Below are 8,833 nucleotides of genomic sequence, written 5' to 3'. Positions count from 1 at the left end.
AGGCTCAGTCACCCTGGGCTCTGGACCTGTCTTTGTAAATATACAATTTGAGATGTTCACCTAACTTCAACAATCTCCGATTTCCTCATCTGTAGAAATGGATATACTCATCTTTTTGTAGGGACAAAGGACTTTATTACTCATCGCACAGCAAGAGCATGAACATCAACATATTTTCGTTGGAAGCTTTGGCTGCCAAGTCCCCTGGAGGTGATACAAAAAAGTGGGCCAGACAGATGCTATCCACACAGTGGATTTGTGTGGCAGCTGAGGAACACTGAGCTTGGAGAATCCACTGCTTTTATAGTGAGCACTAAATGAGACTGCTCTTGAGCTAGAAGATACTAATTTATTCCTTGAGTTTACCAGCTGTATAAAAATAATCCTGAGAAATAGCCTCAGTAAAACAGCAGACAGGATCCTGCAGTCCTGGAAGACACAGCAAGAAGAGTACAAGAGGGTTAGGCAGGACTGTGTGGCCCTGCACTACGCTCTTGTACAGTGTGCAGAATTGCTTTACCCAAGCGAATTCACATCGTACTACTTGATACACATTGCCAAATTGCCCTTCAGAAAACTTGTACCAGATTACATCCCCACCAAGACTGCACAAGAGGGCTCTTCTCTCCACATTCTCATTGACGCTGGAAATTACCAACTTAAAAATAAAATTGAATTATAGTTGATTTACAATACTGTGTTAATTTCAAATATGGCAAAGTGATTCAGCCCTGTGGCTCAGCAGTAAAGAATCTGCCTGCAATGCAGGAGACGTGGGTTCAGTCCCTGGGTTGGGAAGATCCCCTGAAGGAAGGCATGGCAACCCACTCCAGTATTCTTGCCTGGTGAATCCCATGGACAGAGGAGTCTGCCGGGCTCCAGTCCACAGGGCCGCCAGGAGTCACAACTGAAGCAACTGGATTCTTTTCCATTCAGATTCTGATTCTTTTCCATTCTAGATTATTACAATATATTGAGTATAGTTCCCTATGCTATATAGTTGGTCCTTGTTAGTTATATATTTTACATACAGTAGTATATATCTGTTAATCCCATACTCCTAATTTACCCCTCCCTGCTTCCTCTTTGGTAAACATAAATTGTTTTCCCTTTGTGAATTTATTTCTGTTTTGTAAATAAGTTCATTTATATTATTTTTTAGATTCCAATATAAGTTTGTATTATATAATATTTGTCTTTCTCTTTCTGACTTACTTCACTTCGTATGATAATCTCTAGGTCCATCCACGTTGCTACATACAAATGGCATTATTTCATTCTTTTTGTGGCTGAGTAATATTCCTTTGTACATATGTCCAATATCTTCTTTATCCATTCAACTGTCAATGGACATTTGGGTTGCTTCCATGTCTTGATTATTGTAAATAGTGCTGCTATGGACACTGACATGAATATATCTTTTCAAATTATACTTTTCAGCTTTTCTGGGAATATGCCCAGGAGTAGGACTGCTAGATCAATGGTAACTTTTTTAAAGGATTAAAGGAATTTCCAGACTGTTTTCCACAGTGGCTGCACAAATTTGTATTTCCACAAACAGCATAGGAGGGTTCCCTTTTCTCCATACCCTCTCCAGCATTTATTATTTGCAGATTTTTTGATGATGGCCATTCTGACCAGTATGAGGTGATACCTCATTGAAGTTTTGATTTGCATTTCTCTATTAATTAGCGATGTTGAGCATCTTTTTATGTACCTGTTGGCCACCTATATGTCTCCTTTGGAGAAAGGCTGTTTAGGTATTCTGTCCGTTTTTTTTTTTTTTTTTCTATTGGGTTGCTTGAGTTTTTTGCTGTTGTTGTTGTTATAGAGTTGCATGAGCTATTTATATATTTTGAAAATTAAGCCCTTGTCAGTGTTATCATTTTACTCTTTGCTAGCTCTATTTATAAAAGGCAAATTGTCATTTCATTTGTGTCTCTTTGCTCAATGGTGAGGTTGACCATCTTTTCCTACTTATTCACTGTTTGTATCTCTTCTGCTGTAAAAAGCACGTGTTTGTATTCTCAAGACGAGTTGGCTTGGATCTTCTTAGGCCCGGGAAGAATGCATCCTGAGCATCAGTTTTAAGCACTGAGTGTCTGAATCCACCTGCCAGTGCAGGAGATGGAGTTTCAATCCCTGGGTCAGGAAGATCCCTTGGAGAAGGAAATGGCAACCCACTCCAGTGTTCTAGTCTGGACAATCCCAAGGACAGAGGAGCCTGGCAGGCTATAGTCCATTGGGTTGCAAAAGAGTTGGGCACATCTTAGCAACTCAACAATGTAAACCTCCCTTCAGAGCTGCCATGGGCGGCATCTCTTGCTCAAAGTCCTTATTTTCCTATCAGGTAATTCTTTAAACTAGATTCTGGTGACTGCCCCCTCTCCTTGCCTCTTCATTAATGCTGCTGTTCATAGTACCGGAATGTTGCGCTATTCTTTGTGGTGTGCCTTACTCTGCCTGTGCTTTTATAAATTGTCCTTTTGTAAAATGCTTTCAAAATTATCCAGTTTCAATGCGCTGTCTATTTCCTGCTGAGACTCTGATTGGCATGGTAATTGGTAGTATAACCCAGAAAACAAATCAGAGTCTTTAAAATGGCATCAGATTAGAACTGTCTGCAATATTTAAAGAGCACAGGAGAAATGGGGCTGTGGGTAATCCTTGACGAACAATAGCATCATGATTACTCAAACTGTCTCTGATGATGACACGGAAGGGCGAAATGCTGCGGGGTCATGTAGCTGCGGAACTTGATTTCTGCGACAACAATGATGATTTGAGGGATTATGTGTCCTCTAGGTTATTCTGATCTGCCTAGAGGGCAGAAGTAAGGAAAACGAGAAGTGAAATAACTGAATCAGAACTCAGGTTATGTCAGAAAATCTTGATGGCAGCTTTAAAGAGTATCTTATTTCCTACAGTTGAAAAAGATGCATCTGAGAGCCAAGCTTAGAGTCTGACTAAAACAGTTGCAGCACCAGTTAAATTGTCAAAACCATGAACCCTGTAATAATAAAACTAAATGTATGCTTATCCTATGACTTAGCAATTCTCCTACTAGCTATATATCCAAGTCAGTGTCAGTCAGTGAGAGAAATGAGTAAATAGGTCCACCAAAAGACGTTTGTAAGAACATCCATAGTAGTTTTATTCATAATAGCCTCAAACTAGAAACAACCCAAATATGCACCGACTAGAATACACAAATGAGTATATTTGTTTCCAGTAATGGAGAGGAAAGAAAAACCAATCATTGCCACAACATGGATAAATCGCGCAGTCACAAAATGGAATATATGACTCTAATTCAGATGATGTTCAAAAAGAGGTAAAACTAATCTATGATATTTAAGTCAATAGTAGTTACCTCTAGGGATATATTTATGGAGAAGTGGCATAAGGATGTTCTTTGGGATGCTAAAAATGTTCTATATCTTGATCAAAGCTGTGGCTAAGTAGGTATATACATGCCAACATTTTATTAGGTTATTCACTTAAGAATTGTGCACTTTATGTATAGTACAGCTCCATAACAAATCTTTTGGAAGTTGTGGGGTAAAGAAAACAGTTATAATAAAAAATAATTTATAATAAAATTGTAAAATATTCAGAACCAAATGAAACAGAAAGCACTTCATGTCAAAACTTGTGGGAAACAGCCGATGGAGAACTTAGGAGGAAATTTATAGCCTTGATTGCATATATTAGAAAACAAGAAAGATGGCAAATTAATGAGCTATTTGAGTAAAATTTTGCTAGAAAGAGAACCATAGATAAATTCTAAAGAAAACTGAAGCAAACGTGTTGAAAGCAGAAATTAATGTAATAGAGAAGAAATTCGTAGCACAGAAGAGAAGAAATGCATTGGAAGAAAGCAATAAACAGAAGTCAATAGAGGGGGAAAAAATGAAGAGCAGAAGTGAATTAGTAGCTGCGGAGCAGAAGGAACAGAAGCACCGAAATGGGTGTGTCCTACTGTCTACTCCGCGTGTGACTCGAGAACGTGCAGTTTCCAGAGAGGCTGCTCTGTTCCAGAGTTGCAGTCGGACCACTGGAGCTACAGCTGAATTGGGAACTGCGTTTCTCCATGAACACTGCTGAGGTTGTTCTCTGCCCTCCCTCATTTTCACATGAATCTTTGCAATGAATTCTTATCATTAGAGGTAAACTGAATTTCATCTCTAATTCTTGCAACCTGTTGTATTTACCTGACCAACATCCTTTCCCTCTTCTTTTGCTAACAGCATACCATTGAGCCTTCTGGGAACCAGACTGTGATTACTTACAGTTTTGTTTCCTGAGATGCTGACCCAATCTCTCAGTTCTGTGTTGGGCCTGTGATCCCGGCATGATGAAGTAAAGCACAACTCACAGGCAACTGATTCAGGGATGAGCACCTGCCCAGTCAGGCCAGTTGATGTCATTCCTATGATTTTCCAGAAATCGTGGGGAAGACGGCACTCTCTTTCCTTGAGGCTACTAAGCTGGTTGAATTAAGCCTGGAGTTGGTGATAACCACCTTTCCAACACAATAGGACGAATGCCTAGCTTGAGAATGAAGCCAACACAGGGGAAAGCAGAGCAGAGTTGGAGAAGGAGAGAAAATGTAGGAGTGACTGCTAACAATGTGGGAGGTCCCGGATCCAGCAGCAGGTGAACTCATAATCAATGGCTTTTTGCTTAAACCATTTTCCTTCTGGATATCTGCACTTGCAACCCAATGTCCTTTTTTCCTCCACAATGTCCTAATAGCAACTGTTGACCAATATTAAAAAAAAAAATCTACCTTAACTACTTTTTTTAAAAAATGTCACTGCTCTTCAGCAACCCATAGGATCTCTGTACACATTTTCCCATAATGTTATAATTATTTTTTTTCCTTTCAAATTAGTGTTTACAGTTTCAATATTATGCATCAACATGTATAAAATTTTTGCCAACTGCATTTAATTGGAACTTTCAGAAGATTCAGTCAGTAGTCCTAAGTTCAAATTTGAGAGATAAAGTAATTTGGCAGGGCCCAAATAAATCAGTAGTTGGAGTACAAATACAGCTTCCCTGAAGAATTGCTCTCCCTACTTCCATGGAACCTCCTGGGCATAGGCTGCCAAAATGAGATTTGTAATTACTGCCACAATCAAAATGCTCAGGGAAATCAGGGCTCTTAGAAAACTGTGTTGAGTTCTCATTATTTTTCAAATACTTACACCTTTCTCTGTTCCATTCTCAATTCCCCACAAAATCTATGAGTAGAGGAAATAAAAATCTCAGCAGTACCAACAGAGCCAGTAGCATAAATGCTGAGCTAATACCCATGTCGCCCTGGGATCTGCTCCCAGGCTGAGTCCTTGGCTAACACTGTGCGTGCCCTCTCTCACCAAGTGCTCTCCTCCAGAACAAAAGCCTGCATTCTCACACCGCAAAGACTGAAAGGACTCTGGTGATTTCAAAGCACATAACATGACACTAAGAAGGCTTGCCATTTTTGTTGTTACGGTTTTCAATTCCAGTTTTAATAGCATGAATTTTGATAGCAGATCTTTCTTCTGAGTTGATGCTAATCAGTGGTTAATCAGGCAGAACTTTAGAGACTGCAGAAGACTGGATTATTCTTCTCTCTAAATTAGAGTCTAACCAGTGAGATGTAGAGCCTTTCAAATGACAATCCTGCAGTCGCCAAGCAAACAAGTTCTCTCACAGCAGCTGTGATGGGTTTTGTGTATAAGATTTCACCTCCCTCTTCCTGGACTAAGCAAGATACACTCCCATTTTAGAAGATGCTGAAAATGAACTACTTTTTCAGCAGACAAGCAATTGGAGTATTTCTTCTGGCTTGCTCCAGACTCCTTTTATTTCTAAACATGGATGTTGTTCATCAGCGTAAGGTGGTATGCCAAATCAGATTTACAAACATTTAATTATTGGAATAAATTCAGATAAGAACACATCTGAAGTTCTCCCAGTCGAGGCCCTTGTGGTTCACCTGTTGAACTTCCCAGGTAGCTCAGTGGGTAAAGAGTCTGCCTGCAATGCAGGAGATGCAGGTTCAATCCCTGGGTTGGGAAGATCCCCTGGAGAAGGAAATGGCAACCCACTCCAGTATTCTTGCCTGGGGAATCCCATGGACAGAGGAGCCTGGCGGGCTACAGTCCACAGGGTCACAAAGAATCAGACACAACTAAGGCAGCTGAGCGCACACAGCACAAATTTCTCCAAAGGACTGAAAAAAAAGAAACACATCTGACTCCTACTAGGAGTAGCTAGGCCTTAATACTTGCAAGCAACTTTTGTTAAAAATAACTTTGTTTTTACTAATACTCATTATTATCTCTGGTTTCTAGTATAACTATATCTTGAATAAGTGAATCAATGAATGCACTGAATTCTAGTTCATCAGGGAAATGTTCACTTTCTTCTTAGAGCATACTCTGGCATTTAAAACAAACTTTTCATTATTTGTATAATTTTAACGGCTTTGATTTCCCTATAGTTAGCAATTAAATCTTTGCTGCTTGAAGTCATAAACAGATATCACATGTTCAGATGTCTTTCTCTTCAGGAATTATTCCTTTTTTCAGATTCTGTCCCAGAAAGCTTATGAGTAATGATCGAAAAGGGAAATTCAATATTTATCTTCTTTGTTAGGATTAGCTGGTAAATTGGTAGCCTGAGAGAATTTCTCTGTTCATTGATAGGTGGTATTTTTACGGATGGGTAAACAGTACTTTGTAAGGAGCAGATCTGCAAATTCAAGTCAGAGTGTCAAATGAGAGGCAAAATTTCACTTTTCCTGAGGGACAGTGAGTTCTGAAGAAACGGAGCGAAAGTTTCCAGAGCTTTTATGCTGCTTTACTCAACATGTCCAGGTATGTGCTCTTTTACAGCTTATCTCATTAACTCCACCAAGAACTTTCAATCTAGAAAGAAGACGTTTTCAAGCGCGTTTAAGTTATTTGTTTGTTCAACTATCTGTTTCTTCTGCATGGCAACAGCCTTTTAGAGTGAAGATTTAGAGGGGTGTGTGTGCGTGTGCGTGTATATGTATGTGTTTGGTTTTTAATGAGGCATTTATTTACCCAGCTTTTTTTGGATCCGTGAAAATATTTTTTTAAAAGAAGTGTAGTTGATTACAATGTTATCTTAGTTTCAGGTGAATGGCAAAGCGATTCAGTTATACATATACATATGTGTGTGTTAAGTCACCTGAGTTGTGCCCAACTCTTTGTGACCCTATGGACTATAGCTCACCACTCTTTCCCCATATAGGTTATTACAGAAAACTGAGTAGGATTCCCTGTGCTGCACAAAAGTTCCTCCTCGTTTATCTGTTTTGCATATAACAGTAGGTATATGTTCGTCCCATCCTAATTTATTCCCCACCTCTCCCCTTTGGTATCCATAAGTTAGCTTTCTATGTCTGTAGGTCTATTTCTGTTCTCCCTATAAGCTCATTTGTATCTTTTGTTGTTCTTGTTTACCCAGTTTTAGAGCAGCCTTCCTTGTATCAACTGTTTCAGTAACTCCCCAAATCCATTACTATAAAGCTACCTAAGAGCACAACTTAGGCAAACAAGCATTCAACCCATACCCATCTTAGCCTTTATTTAGAAAACAAAATCTGGACACGCTATCCTTTCAGGCTTTAGAGTTCTGTCTTGACCTTTGTGAAGCACCAGAGTCAAACACTGTGCTTGTGATCACCTTTATCTCTCTGCTATTGTGCCATGCATGCATGCTAAGTCACTCCAGTCGGGTCCAACTCTTTGCAACACTATGGACTGTGGCCTGCCAGGCTCCTCATACTTTCTCTTACCCATCATCACTCGAGGATCAACTCTGATTCCCACACAAAATGAGTGATTTTGGTATTTATTCCATGCAAATTATGACTTCATTTTAATTTAAAAAATTATTTTTATAAAATATGAAAGTTTTCTTCTCCTCTGCAACAATGTTGTTGTTGCCATATTCCATCCTCCTGGTTCCTCTCTTGTGAGGTCTGTGCCCTTGGCTCAGTCTTCATCCAAGCTGACCACACTCTAGCTTCTGAGTTCCTCATTCTTCTCAATGCCAGGCATTTTCACTTACAGCCCGCAGAAAGAGTTCCCATGGGTCATAATGTAAAGCTGATCTTCAGTGATAACCTCTAAATATTAACAGAGTACTCTCTGCCAGCAATCTCTTATTTCTATAGCTTACTCTTTTGCTCCCAATATAGCTCATCTTATTCATGGCCAGTCCTCTGAGCCATTAAATTTTCTTCCAATTTACCATCTCCCCCTAGATGGCATTTTCGGTCTGTGCTGTGTTTGCGGCCTGGTCTTCGTGTCCTTCTGTTTTCCTGGACTCACAAAACCACAGCCCAGGATCCATATGATCGTATTTTTCATCTGCTCCTATTCATAGGTGGGTGTGCATGGCGGACGAGATTGGACAGCATTATGCATGAGAAACACAGGTAAATAATGGCCTCCAGCCATAATGCTGAGCCATCTTCTACCTGGCCTCAGTCACTAGATGACCTTGTTCCTGACTTCATTGAGAAAATCCAAGTCACTGCACAAGTATGCCCTCAAATGACCACCCTTACTCCCCGGCAAATGCATCTTACTTTTACCCTCTTACCTCCTTTTAGGCTATCTCCATAAAAGAGGCTCCTTCCTCCTGAAGAGGGATAATCTTCAGCTTTTTTCTTTTTCTGGCCCTGCTGTCAGGCATGTGGGATCTCAGATCTTAGTTGCTGATCAGGGGTCGAACCCCCAGCCCCTGCCATAGAAACACAGATTATTAACCATTGGGCCACCAGGGAAGTCCCTCTCTACTCTAG

Source organism: Capricornis sumatraensis, chromosome 2 (genome assembly GCF_032405125.1).
Source record: "Capricornis sumatraensis isolate serow.1 chromosome 2, serow.2, whole genome shotgun sequence".
NCBI lineage: Eukaryota > Metazoa > Chordata > Mammalia > Artiodactyla > Bovidae > Capricornis > Capricornis sumatraensis.
This window is presented reverse-complemented; position numbering follows the sequence as displayed.